This window comes from Panthera onca, chromosome C1 (assembly GCF_046562875.1).
Source record: "Panthera onca isolate mPanOnc1 chromosome C1, mPanOnc1 haplotype 2, whole genome shotgun sequence".
NCBI lineage: Eukaryota > Metazoa > Chordata > Mammalia > Carnivora > Felidae > Panthera > Panthera onca.
This window is the reverse complement of record NC_138346.1, coordinates 137,123,093-137,138,167: the sequence shown is the minus strand read 5'-3', so window position 1 is coordinate 137,138,167 and position 15,075 is coordinate 137,123,093. Positions and strand designations below refer to the sequence as shown.

At 36.1% G+C, this 15,075-nt stretch overlaps 1 long non-coding RNA gene across 1 annotated transcript in view; it reads left to right on the top strand.

Annotated features, from left to right (window-relative positions):
* Positions 1–13,836, top strand: part of LOC144617219 (uncharacterized) — a 28,613-nt gene extending 14,777 nt beyond the window's left edge. Inside the window, exons 2-3 of the long non-coding RNA XR_013557472.1 lie at positions 5,056–5,111; positions 13,748–13,836. This is a non-coding gene — a long non-coding RNA (uncharacterized LOC144617219). The remainder of the gene's footprint in view (positions 1–5,055; positions 5,112–13,747) is intronic.
* The last annotated feature ends 1,239 nt before the right edge of the window (positions 13,837–15,075 follow it).

Genomic DNA, 15,075 nt, shown 5'->3' with positions numbered 1-15,075 from the left:
GTACAGGCTTGAATTCTGTAACAATGAACTTCCTAGGCAGAGCTCCTTTCTACCCAAGTGATTCAGAAGGGAGAGTGAGGATGTCACATTTGATGCATCTACGGCCCCCAAGCTTCTCTAATGAAAACTAGGATTCAGACTAAGATAGTAAATAGCTGTTGGTTTTATCATCATTGTCTTGTTCTGCCCAATGTTTCATCATATCCCTTTGAAGTCATTCAAGTAGGACTGCTCAAAGCCACTGTCTGAGGTAACCTAGTGCAGAGAAAATCTGCCAGACTCAAAACATTGTGGTTGTATGTGTGTGTGTATGTGTGTGTGTGTCTTCTTTTATACACTTCAGAGCACTTGCATCCCTGACCATATTCTGTGACTCCATCCTTCTTTACTCTGACATAGTTCCCAGACTTTGCTACACACTGGAATCCCTAGAAGGCTTTTACAACTGTTGCTGTCCAGGTCATACCCCATACTGGTTAGATCAAGATAGGAGCCAGGTAGTAGTGTTTTTTTGTTTTGTTTTGTTTTGTTTTGTTTAATAATCCTTAGGCAATCCCAATGTGTAGCAAAATTTGAGAACCACTACTTTATGGCTGATCTGACATAAGGCATAGTACTTGATACTCTATGTATATTTGACACTCTGTGTATATTTGTAGAGTAAATGAAAGAATCTAGCCTCAGATCAAAAAGTCTTCCACTTACTGTGGTTCAGTTGCACCTTTTTTTTTACACTCATTTCCCTAATACTCCCTCAAATAACAAAGAGACAAGTGACACATCTCATTATTTACAAATATCCAAATCAAAACAACAACATACTGGGATGTTTGTTTTTTTTAAACATTGAATTACAAATGACATATGCAATGATAAAAACCCATGCTAGTGAGAATGTGTTGTGAACATTCTCATACACTACTTTGTAGTACAGCCTTATTGGAAGCCTTTTAGCTTAGATGCAACAACAACAACAAATGGATCCTTGGTTACATATTTTTAACTCTATCCCAGGAAAATAAGTGGAACTTAAGAATAGAAATAATGGTTTGCCACGTTATTTAAAACATGATGAAATGGAAGTATTTAAATCTCTAGCAACAGGGCATTTTTGAGTGAATTATGAAATAGCAACTCAATAGCATAAAAATGTTACCAAATAATTTTTAAGAATATTGAGACTATTTTATTAGAACTAGACTCAGATTCTCTTATGATGCTCCACTTTTTCTCTACTTCTAAATCTTTCTTTAGAAAAAAAATCACTTAATAATGGAAAAACAAAGCATAACAAAATAATATCACTGGGAAGGCTATAATCGAGGTCTAAATGAACACATCAAACCAAGATGATGATACCTAAAATGAAAAATGAATCATGTCCCATGAAGGAAATTGCCTATGCAATGCTCATTCTTATTTAACTGTCACAACTACACAAATACTATCAGTTTAGCATGAGTGAACTCATAACTCATGGTCCAGTGTAGCTAGCAATCATTTTACAGAGGAGGTAGAATTTCACTGGAACCTTGATTATCTTTGGAATATTGTAAGAGGAAAAATTTTAGCAAGAGTTTCAAAATCTCAAAGAACATTTCTTTCACAAATAGGGGGCAAGAGTAAGGCTGGTGTGTTTTGGAGGCAGGTGGGAAATCAGCTTATCTAGAAGGGAGGGTCAGTCTTGGGGAGAAGTGGGAAACTATTTTGGACAGGGAGATTGAACCCAGATGGTAACAAGCCTTAGAAAAAAGCATATCTAATAGTCTGAGCTTTATATTAAAAATAATGGGGAATATCTATACCATTTTATTAAGAAGCAGACAAGTTTCAAACTGCACAAAGTGAGGATTATTTGAACATTGGTTTGGTTAATAATTCACACAGTAGGGGAATGGGAGACACACAAATGATCGCTTGAGAAGCAAAGGTAATGATCCAAAATATGAGTGATCTTTTCAAAACTCCAACGCTAATCGTGTCGCCCTGTTTAAACACTTCAGTCACTTTATTTGATCTCAAAATAATATATATATATATATATATATATATATATACACACACATATGTGTGTGTATATATATATATACACACATATATACATATGTGTATATATATATATACACACACATATGTATATATGTGTGTATATATATATATACACACACATATGTATATATGTGTGTATATATATATACACACATATATACATATATGTGTGTATATATATATATATACATATATGTGTATATATATATATATATATATTCCTTAACCTGATGTATAAGGCCCTACATGGCATAACCCCTTAATTACCTTTCCAATTCCCCTATTCTGTACCACATTACCCCTAAATCTACACACTGTTTACGACAACCTCTACTCACCATGCTATCGTCAATCATCAGGCATTTGCACATATAGAATGCTGCCTGGAATGTTTCTCTCTGCCTTCTTTGCCTAATTAACCCCTGCTTATACTTCATATTTCAGTGTGAGTGTCATTTCCCAGAGATCCTATTTCCCACCTCCCAAATCCTCCCATTACAGGCTCACATGCTAAGCACCAAGTGCCTTTCAGGTATTACAATTGTCCATGTTGAGGTCATGCATTTGTTTGGGTTATAGCTTGATAGCCCTTTGTTCACTCTTCTCAGCCCCATGAGGGCTGAATCAATGTCTCATCTTTCTTTTATATCTCCACTGCCTAAAAAATGTCCCGGCACCTGGTATGTACTTAATAAGTAGTTGTTTAAGGCACACATGATAAATAAGAAGTCGAATAGGGTGGTGGTACAGGTACAAATTGAAGAGAAAGAGTAGGATAGGCATTTTAAAAGAATCCATAGAAACAAAGGAGAGTGATGAATAAAAGATGATGCCAAAGATTTTTGTTTGGAGGGCTAGGAGAGCTAGTGCCAGTGGCCATAGCAAAGGGGAACATGAAGTGGAGGGGGGCAGGTAGATTTAACACTGTAAAGGTAGAAATACAGCAGACTCAGAGACACAGATGTGGGATTTATCTACATAAAAAGGATGATTAAGAATGAAGAATATCCCACACTGCTTGTGTATATATAGCTTCCTGAGCTTAGAGTAACACTCATGATATATCTTACTGACTTCTCCCCAAGCAGGAGCATGATTTATCTGACTTCGTGTGACAGTGACATCCACTGGTTCATGCCTTTCCACTGGGTAAATCTTATCTATTTAAAGGCTAAAAGATTCTGGAGATTCAGCACCCTCTATTTTTTGGAAGACAGCAATTCTGGGTAAGTCTGCTCTTTGAGTCTAATTTGTCTCCTTAAATAGGTTCTTTCAGTCTCTGAATTTGGTATAAGTGGAGAGGCAGAGAATATTAGCATCCTTTTTTGGTCATTGACCTATAGAAACAGTTAATATCCATTTGCTGATCTCCTAGTCTAGTTTTCCAGTTGGTTCAATATTATGCAGTAGAATCAAATGGGTGTTAAATATTAGCCCCCTAGAACTCCAATATTCTAGAAATGTTTAGAAAGGGAGTGTAAGGTGAAGGATAATAGAGCAGCCAGTGAAACAGAGAATTCATCATTGAAAATGCTTGAAGATTTTGAGGATTTCCCAGTGTCAAGGAGACCAAGGAGGAAAAGTTCACAAAGGACATGGAAGAGGAGCACAGATGAAATCTGCCAAGCACACAAGGGGATTTAGGGAAATGTTTGAGCCACTGGATGTGGTGATTGGGTACCCGGTCACCTGTACAATTTTGTTCTACATTGAATGGTCAAAGAGGAAGCCAGATTTCAGAAGGCAGTAGAGAAACAGAGGCAACAGGTCCAAATTATTTGTTGTAGTAGTTTGAGAATCAGAATTGTGAGGGTGATAGAATGGTGGCTGGAGAAGGTCACAAGGTAAAGCCTATTTTGTTGTGTTTTTCTTTCCAAATAAAGGACAGATCAGTGCACATATTTGATGATTAAGAACCCATAGGAGTATGAATGAATGAAGAGGCCAGAGCCGGGAAAATCTACTCATGGGGATAGATTTTGAAAGAGACAAAAGAGTGAGAAGGTGAGTTGAGCAACAGGGTCAGCCTTTGTGGACCCATCTTCCTTCACTGAGACCAGAGGGTGAATTTAGATATAGCAACCCCATTAGAAAACAGAGATGAGAACCTAGTGAGGTCCTCTACCAAAAGGAAGCTGAGAGAGAAGAGCCAGTGAGAAAGTAGATCAATCAAAACATAATGTTCTCAAGAAGGCTGGTAACTCTCACTTTATCTGAAAACAAGCACTGTTCCCTCTTTAATTTAGCTCTGGTATCAAAGTCTCTCTTTTGGATTATTGAGTGAGTGAGAAGTGTTCTAAAATAGAACACACTAGCGCAATTGAAAAGCAGAGTTTTAGAAGGATATATATATGTGTGAAAGGACCTTGGTATCCCAATTTGGAAAGCCAAACTCCTAAGAGTACAAAGCTTATTCTTGAGGTTGAGAGGCAGACTTGAAGGCTCTAGGAAACATGGCTTCCACTCCCTTGACTCTTTCTGTTCCCCCTAACACCAGTTCTTCCCTTTCCCTTTGGGAAAAAACAGCAAGGATACAAAACACTTTTATTTTTTCTCTTTTAGCAGTTAAACTATCTTATGAATATGACTTCTTTCTAATGAATCCTATACCAGAGCAACTAAAGGTGTGCCAAACCCACTGATTGATCTGGTGCCATGTTTTGGGGCTGAACTAAGTCATGGGCTACGTCCAATCAGCATAGCATGGGAAAAATGCAAAACAGAAAATTAATCCCACAAGGTTTTTCACATAGTCTAGCACCTGTCAGTGAAAATCAGTAATGTGTTACACTACCCTCTTTTTTTGTGTGAGAAAGATGAAAACATTTCAAAATGTACAGTAAAAAAGTTTTGTATTAAAAACAAAAGGCCAAAGCAATATAGTTGGTGTGAAGATTGGTCAGGTATAAAACCATTCCTTTTTAATAATGATTTGTTTTCAAAGAACATGAAGCACAGAAAAATAAAGTTTATTAATTAACAATTTTCGTTTGTTCCCATCCACAGGAAAATGGATGACCAAAAAGAATTAAATAATTCAATGATTTCCCTGGAATCAGCAAGTTAGTATCATTTGAAAATGAACTTCTTAACATAAAACCATAAATAAAATGTGTCATAGAGGGGTACTGGCTACTTTCAGAATGTGATAAGAGCTCCAATTTCCTGTTTTTTCCTGTATTATGAAACATTTCAGACATTCAGAAAAGTACAAAAATAATATTTTTAAAAACCTGTGGACCCACTACTACTCAGCTTAAAGAATTCCTGTGGAAAATTGTAAAAGTATATATATATATATATTTTAAAGACAGAGAGAGAGAGAAAGCTTGTGCATGAGTGGGGGGGGGAGCAGAGGGAGAGGGAGAGAGAGAGGGAGAGGGAGAGAGAGAGAGAGAGAGAGAGAGAAAGAATCTCAAGCAGGCTCCACACCCAGCACAGAGCCCAAGTTGGGGCTCTACCCCACAACTGAATTTGAAATCATGACCTGATTTGAAATCAAGAGTCAGACAGATGCTTAATCAACAAAGCCACTTAGACACCCCAACAACTATGTAACATTACAGAGAATAGTATAATAAAACCTTCTGTCCTTGTTCACCTTTAGTAATTATCACTTCAAACTTGTTCTGTCTTTGCTCTAATTCTCCATTCCTCTAGATTATTTAGAAGCAAATTCCCAACATGTCCTTTCATTCATAAATAATTCAGTACACATCTCTATATAATGATAAGTACTTTTTAAAAAAAACAAACCAAAATTAGAATAATGACACTTAATAACTGTTTAATATCATCCAATATCTGTCCACTCAGTAGTCAAATTGCCCCTATTGTGTAATTTTTATTTTTTATAGTTTATTCAAATAAAAATGCAAATAAGATTTAAAGTTTGCAATTGGTTATGATGTCTCTTATTGCTATATTAATTTGTAACTTTTCTTTCCATAACTTTTTTCCTTTGAATTTATTAAAGAAATCAGTCATTTAACCCATAAAGTCCCTATAGTCTAGGTTTTGATAATTGCATCTCTGTAGGGTCAGTTAACATGTTCTTATCCCCTGTATTTCTGTGTATAGGAAGGTAGATCCAGTTTTGGTTTTTGGGTTTTTTTTTTTTTGCATGAATATTTCATAGGTGTGTACATGACATCTGCTTTGTTTTGTTCTGTTTTATTTTCCTCTGTTAGTGCTGTTATCAACCATTGAAGATTATTACCTAGATTTGTTAGTTCTTTTAGGTACTGAAAAATATTAATTTTATCATTTCTTCTTTATTCATTATCTCTAATACCTCTATAAAGAGAAACATCACTGGGGCGCCTGGGTGGCGCAGTCGGTTAAGCGTCCGACTTCAGCCAGGTCACGATCTCACGGTCCGTGAGTTCGAGCCCCGCGTCAGGCTCTGAGCCCCGCGTCAGGCGCTGGGCTGATGGCTCGGAGCCTGGAGCCTGTTTCCGATTCTGTGTCTCCCTCTCTCTCTCTGCCCCTCCCCCGTTCATGCTCTGTCTCTCTCTGTCCCAAAAATAAATAAAAAACGTTGGAAAAAAAAAAAAAATTAAAAAAAAAAAAAAAAAAGAGAAACATCACCTAATCAACTATTTGATTATTAAATAGTACAATTTATGCAGAAAAGGCAGGATATATTTTCGATTAGTTCCCTTTACTTACCAGTTTAAAAACATGAATTGGCTTCTTAGCATATTCCAAAGGTGAAGGAGAGTTTAATATATATTATCTATATACTATTAATATATTGTCATATTATTAATATACTATTTTAATATATTGCAATAATGTTATTAAGATTATGTTCATCATTATATATTATTATCTTATAATTATATATAATAATAATATAATATATACAATATTATATAATTATAAATATATGGATTTAAACGTATTTGATGTTTCAATTCATTACATTATTATTTTTATTTGTACTACAGGTATCCTATTTTTAGCCAGCAGGATTGTCTTCACATTAGTTTCATGGATCTTTTTGATGTAACTCTATCATGGTTAGTTTCCTCACTTCTGGTATAATAAAATGTTCCAGGATCATTTCATACATGTTTTGCCCTAGACCTAGAATCAGCTCTTTTTCTAAGTTACTTTGTTCCCTTCAGGAGGAAATGATACTTAGAGACCAAAATCTGGTCAATAAACTTTGCTTTATTGCCACCCGATCTGTTACTGCGTATAGTCTTTTTCAATGGATAGAGCTATTGTTTTTTTCTCTTAGAGAAAATATACCGTGAGTTCATACTGAGATTCCAATTCTGTGTCAGGAATACAGGGTTTATATTTAAGCTCTTTGGTCTTGCATCTATACCTCATCTCTTTGGTCCTGAAAATCCTGCTTCATGAGCACACCTACATAATTATATGTATTTTTCAACACTGTCAATAACTAAAGGTTTTTGTTGTGTTTTTTTTTTTCCTTTTGGGTAGGGTCAGTCTTGTTTGTGTATTTGTTTGTTTTTAGGGTATTTCCCATCAACTGTGGAGACATATTCCTGTGTTTTAAAGTCATTTTAGGGGCGCCTGAGTGGCTCAGTCGGTTGAGTGTCCGGCTTCGGCTCAGGTCATGATCTCACAGTTCGTGGGTTTGAGTCGGGCTCTATGCTGACAGCTGAGAGCCCTGAGCCTGCTTCCGATTCTGTGTCTCCCTCTCTCTCTGCCCCTCCCCCACTCACACTGTCTCTCTCTCTCTCTCTCTCTCCTTCAAAAATAAATAAATATTAAAAAAAAAATTTAAAGTCCTTTTATTTTAAATAGTTCCTCCCTATTTGGTTATACCACCAACTTGAAACCTAGTTAGGTTCTTTCTTTTCATTTTGCTTTGAAGTTTTAGAGATTGCTTTCTCCCTTCTGATTTGGTTCATAGCATATAAACTATTTACAGAGTAAATTGTAAGAGAATCCTTCCTTCATGGAACCTTGAGTTGACAACCTCCCCAGCTGACACCTCGATTGACCTTGTGTGGGAAACTGAGCTGAGGACTCAGCTAAGCTGTGTCTGAATCCCTGACCTACACAAACTGTGAGATAATAGATGTTCATCATTTTAGGCTGCTAAATTTTGGGATACTTTGTTGCTTGGCAATAGATTATTAATACACTGCACTTCTTTTCTTGTTTCTATGCCTAGCCCAGTTTTCTATAAGGTCCGTGGCAGTTTTCTATTTTTAGAAGTTCTTTTTATATTAGAGTTACTATCTCTTTGTCTGTAACTTAAGTACTTTCCCGATTTGAAATTATTTTATTTCATAAAATAAAATACTCAAAATTTTCCATCTTTTCCCTTATTTTTCTCAATTTGGATAACAGGTAAGTTTTGTTTACTACCAGGTTATAGAAGAATTTACTCATGTATTCATTCTAGTACTTATATAGCTTAGTATTTTACATTTTGGTCTGTGACTCACATGGAGTTATCCATAAGTTGGATGAGTGTAAGATACTAAAGTGTTGTTTAGCTTAGGTGGCCTGGTGTAGTGGAATCATAAAGTTGAGAGTTAGATCGTGTTTGAATCTCAGCTCTGCTTTTTTGTAAGCCCTATAACCTTGAGCAATTATTTAACATCTCTGAGCCTCAGTTTCCACATCTCAAAAGTGAGGACAAATAAATTTAACACGCTTGTCATAGTATTTGACCCCAAGTAAGTAATCAACCAATGTTAGCTGCTATTATTCTTATTGTTAATACATACCTTGTAATTGACCTATGTTTTCATTAAGTCTCTGGGTATAATTGGACTTGCAACTTGTTGAGCACAAATCCTGGACCAAACTTTCATAAATATACAAGCTTCTGGGAACTTTGTTTTCTTTGAAAATTAAGATTACTAATGAATGGGGATATTGTGTTTGTGTGTGTGTGTGTGTGTGTGTGTGTGTGTGTGTGTGTGTGTGTGGAATGTATATATGTGGAGTGCGTGTGTGTATGTGAGAGAGAGAGAGAGATAAAGTGAGCTATCTTCAAGATCCTGATTGTATCCAAAATAGTTCTAATACAGTTTTGATGGGTTCCTCTAGCTATTTTCTTAATTCTTTTATCTTTTCTTTCTTTTTTTAAATTTAAAGCAGAGCTTGTTGAAAAAGAGTGGGTCATATCACCTTCTATTGATAGTCTCATATCCCCATTCTCTTTTTAGCTCACAGTAATCTCGCTTCTTATTTCATTGTTCCATTGAAACTAATCTTTGTAAATTCATATAAATGCCAAATGCTAACAAATACATTCTGTCCTTATAGGTCTTGACCTCTGCAAGTTAGATGTTTGATGTTATTGATTATTCTTTCCTTCGTGAGATTCTCTGCTTCCTTGACTTTCATGATACCACACTGTCCTGGCTTTCCTTCCATTTCTCTGTCATTTCCTTCTTAGATGTCTTCACAGGCTTCCTCTTCCTTTACTTATATCTTTAATGTTTATGTTTCCTCACGTCACAAACTATGTATGATCCTCACTTCACATGGGACTCCAACATTTTATGTTCATGATTCTGAAATCCATCTTCCTTAGCTCACTATTTTCCCCCTAAATCTTGTCACCATCTGGTATCCAGTATATTTAATTAACTGTTTATTTTTGCTCTTTCTAATTAGAAAGTAAGCTCCATGATGGCAGACATATGATCTATTTTGTTATTTTCCAGAACTTAGAACAATGTTTGGTACATAATACAGATATTCAAGAAATAATTGCTGAATGAATGAATAAAATCTATATTTTGATCATATTTTCCTACATAATCATTTAATTATAAATATTCATAGCAGGCATACTCTGTGCCAATAATCATCTAAACACTGGAGTTACAGCATTGAGCAAAGCAGACAAAATCCCTGCCCCCATGAAGCTTACATTTGAGCAAATAAACAAGGTATGTAAGTAAATTTTAGTGTAGGTTAAATAGTAATAAGTACAAAGGAGAAAAAATAAAGCTGAGAAAGAGGATTTTAAATGTTAGTTTGTAGGAATTGAAATTTTAGATACAGTGGTCAAGGAAAGCATCACTGAGGAAGTGAGGGAACCAGCCATACATATATCTGGGGGTAAGAACATTCTAGTAGAAGAAACACCAAGTATAATGGCCCTGATGTAGAACTTGCTTGCCTTGCAAAAAAGCAAAGGGGCTGGTATGGCTAGAGTGAAGTGCAGGAGTGGGAGAGAGGTTCATAGGGCACCAGATTCTGTCTTGCCTTGTAGGTCACGGTGAAGCCTTGGGTTTTGTTTTGCATGAGATGAGAAGCCATTGCTAGGAAACAGAGAGGTGATTCAATGTAGCTGTATAGCAAATAGACTGTAGAAGGATGGGGAAGGGCAGAGGCAGAAGCAGGGAGACCAGTTTGGAAGAGACAGTAAGGATCCCTTAACCTCTGGGCCCATATATCCAACTGCCTCATCGTCATTTACATAATCTAAAGCATCACACAGAACACATTTGCAGTTAAAGCTATGATCACCTCCCACCTTCCCCACACCTGGTTTTCCTTTTCGTCCCCTATTCTAGTAAAAAGTATGACTTTGTATCCATCCAAACACCAGACCAGAAGCTTGGAAGTTATTTCATTTTGCAACGGATTATGCCTGCTCTCTCTTCCATTCCCTCAGCCTCATCATTTCTTGTCTATTTCATGCATTTAACCTCTCTGAACCTCACTTCCTCATCTGTACACTGGCCAACGTACCATATAGGACTTATGTGGGGATTACATAATGCAATGCCTGTGGAGTGTTTGGTATCACCCTGCCTCCTAAGAGCTTTCAATAAATACAAACTATTACCGCTATCATCTATGTCAATAGAGGATTACTGAAGGTAAAATGAGGACAAGGTCAGTCTCCAGGAGACGCAATCCTATCACCAGAGACAGGTAGTGATGCAAGAAAAGCAGAACTAGGGGCCTACTGGGGATGGAAGCTTCAGGTCAGCAAGTGGCTCTCCTAATTAGACCAGGAGTGACAGTTAAATCAGACCCAAGAGGCAACTGTCAATTGAGGCTGTCAGGAGATGGCTGTGAAGCTAGGTGAAGAAAAGTAGGACACACAAGGGACAGTTCTCAGCTAAGTGCTTTTTTACACTCTTCTGGGTCAGGGGATTTCAACGTACCTGGCTCCTTTAAGAAGCAATATTAAAAGTAGATGCCTGGTCTTATAGATAGAACTATGTCCCCCTCAAAAATATGTTAAAGTCCTAACCTCCATTACCCCAAAATGCAGCCTGATGTAGAAATGGGTGTGTACAGAGGTAAGCTATTTAAGATCAAGTCATTACAGTGGGCTCTGATTTAGTATGAACTGGTATCCTTATAAAAAGGGGAAATTTGGACACAGTAACAGACATGCACAGAAGGAAGATGATGTGGAGATACGCAGGGAGAAGATGTTCATGTGACTGGAGTGATAAATCTATAAGCCAAAGAATGCCAAAAACTGCCAATAAAACCCAGAAGGCAAAAGAGTCAAAAAAGGAGTTTTCCCTAGAAACATCAGAGAAGCATGGCCTTGCAACACCTTGATTTGTGACTGGTAGCCTCCAAAACTGTGAAAGAATAAATCTCTATTGTTTTAAGCCACCCGATTTTTGGTGCTTTGTGATAGCGGATCTAGGAAACTAATACATCCAGCAATGCAAAATAATAGTCAGTTCTTTTAGACTATATAATAAATGCATTAGATGCTGTGCTAAGCACTTTTCATGGATTTTCACATTCAATCCTTACGGTTCTGTGGGTACTATTATAAGTTTATTTTATACATGATAACACTGAGGTTTAGTGAGGTTAAACAACTTGCCTGGTATCACATGATAAGTAGCAAAGGACAGAACCTAAATTTGAACCCACTCTGCCTGACCAGGAACTCAGAGTCTCAACCACTATATACTGCCCCCTAGTGCAAACAATAGCACACTGAAGCTTTAGAGTAGATGTAAGGCAAAACCTGAGTTCAAGGATATTATCATCTTAGTAAATTACAGGTGTCATCTCTGCATCTATGTGCCATCTTCCTGAAACAGTGCCAAAGGCAGCCGTGGTACCATGGAAAAGAACAGAGTTAGAATTGAATGGTTTGGATTCAACTCAAGACATTTTGATTAGGTAGATGTTCGGCATTGGGGTGAACATCTAACCTCTCAATTTCTTCTTATACAAAAATGTCTCCTGATGCTTCAATTCCTCCTTGTATCTCTTTGTAGTCATTCATTTGTTAATTCAATAAATATATCCTAAGCAATTATTACACATCAACAAACAAGGAGAGATGTTGGGATTTGAAAATGGAAAAGACAGCCTCTGCCTCTCAGAACTCCCAATCCCAATTTCAACACTTGGATTACATTTCTTGTTGTTTCTGTTATATGTTGGTAATCCTGGTTGACATTAAGGTGGAATCAGATTTTTTTCTTACTATTTCCTATTTAATATGTATAGCAATAAAGAACACTGATTATGGAAAAGACAGATCTGAGTTTGAATCTTGTATTTCTACTTTTTAAATTGAAATGTAGTTGATACACAATGTATATTAGTTTCAAATGTACAACATAGTGATTCACAACTGTATATATTGTGCAGCGCTCACCACTGTAAGTATACTTAACATGTATCACCATAAAAAGTTATTACGAGGTTATTGACCATATTCCCTGTGGTGTACTTTCCATCCCCATGTCTTATTTATCTTATAACTGGAAGTTTGTACCTCTTAATCGCCTTTACCTATTTTCACCCATTCCCCACAACCCCATCCTCTCTGAACCTGTTTGTTCTCTGTATTTGTGAGTCTGTTTCTGGTTTGTTTTGTTTTTTAGACATACGTAAGTGGAACCATACAGTATTTGTCTTTTTTCTGTCAGATTTATTTTACTTAGCATACATAATCCCCACATATTTTTTATGTAACATTGAGCAGGTTACCTAAGTTCTCTACACTTAAATTTTCTCATTTGTAAAATGGGGATAATAATATTTCTCTCATATTGTCGTTTTGAGGATTAAATGAGGTAAGGTGTACAAAGCAAACATTTCACTGCCTGTCAAATCAAAAAGCTTAATGAATCTAATATTATTATTGATGACTTGGCACATTTTCTCAAACACAATAAATACTCAAATGGTTAATAAATTATTGAAATATGATATAATGAAAACATTTTATCAACTTCTGGGTTATAAAATGTAACATATTTTCTGCAAAATATGTATGTACACTTAACTGCTGTGTTACCACTTCTTTTCTAAAGGATAAAATTGGAAAACTGTTTGGAATGCTGCTAAATTTTAATTTTCTGGTGATTAAAAAAGAGACTGTCAATATTTGTTCCACAAGTCAGAAGAGGTAACTAAATATGAATAGCTGATGCATTGAGAGCTCATTTGTATGCAAAATAAATTCAAGGTTATCTGATTGACTGTTTTACTTGAATCAGCTTCTTAGTTAAAAATTAGTCTGTCTCATAATTTTGACAGATTAAAGTAAATAATAACAATAAAAAACAAAATTGAACAAATTGTTTGGAATAGGTATTGCTGTTTACCTCATTTACTTCGACTATCTCTGAAAGTCTAAGCTATATCTGTCAAGAAGCCAGCCTAAACAATACCTATTCCAGAAGCCATTTATAACCACTGACCTCAAAATAAGCACCAATCTGTTTTTCTTTTATTCCTGTTTCCATAGACCACATTGCAGTAATTATTTGAGTATGAGTCTTAGATCTTTTGTTCGACCCCAGAGTTCCTGCAGGAAAAAAAAATCTGTATTACAGGTATCTTTGCTTCTCATGTCATTTAATAAGTGCTTTACATAGAAGATACATCCTTTGCATGAGTGAATCAATGAAAACAAGTCAATGGATGAATAAATGAATGAATAGCTGCCTTTCTAAATCATTACTTCATTTAGGAACACTCAGTATAAACATTACCAGCAGTTTGAATGTGTGATAGTTCCAAATTTTTGCAAATTTAATTTCTAATTAAAAAATTGTTTAATGTATTATAGTGAGATAATCTCACTTTACCTTACATGCTACCATTTACTTATTCATTCAAAATTTATATTGAGTGCCAACTATGTACCAGGTATTGTACTGTGTAGTGAAGATTCATTCTTCACCCTCCAACAGAATGTTCTCTCTAAAGCAGAAAGACTCCTGTGCTTCACCATTATCTCTTGGATAAAGTTGACATTTTTTTTTTTTAATTTTTTTTTTCAACGTTTTTTATTTATTTTTGGGACAGAGAGAGACAGAGCATGAACGGGGGAGGGGCAGAGAGAGAGGGAGACACAGAATCGGAAACAGGCTCCAGGCTCCGAGCCATCAGCCCAGAGCCTGACGCGGGGCTCAAACTCACAGACCGCGAGATCGTGACCTGGCTGAAGTCGGACGCTTAACCGACTGCGCCACCCAGGCGCCCCTAAAGTTGACATTTTTAACATGGCCCACATTTACCTGCCTACCTCTCTCACTTTATAGTTTGCTGTGTGTATCCTTTGCCCCCACAAGGGTAGTCTGCAGCCACTTAGAATTTGAAATTTCTCACCATCATATAAACTCTCATATTCTATATTTGGGAGATGGTATTTCCTTTGTCCAGATCATCATTATCCATACACATTTTTATTCAGTATTTAAAACTCTGTCAAAGTCACCACTCTGCAATCTCTCTGGGTATACAGAGTCATCTTGACTTCACTTTGTGAAATTTCTCTTTTCAGTAAGTTCTTTGCGTCCTGTATTTGTTTCTGTCATCACATTTAATGCAATCTATCAAAAGCGTTGATTTACTAGTACCTCTTTTCTATTGGATTATAATTCTCCTGTGTGTCTCGTTTATCTATGTACCTAGTACCAGGAAAATAGAAGGTACTCAATAAATTTGTATCAAGGCAAAAAAAAAAAAAAAAATCAAGGAACACTTTAAAACTAGCTATTTATCGTAAGTATCCAATTCTCCATTCTAACGATTATGTTATCTAAAATATGTTAATTTTAACACCTATAT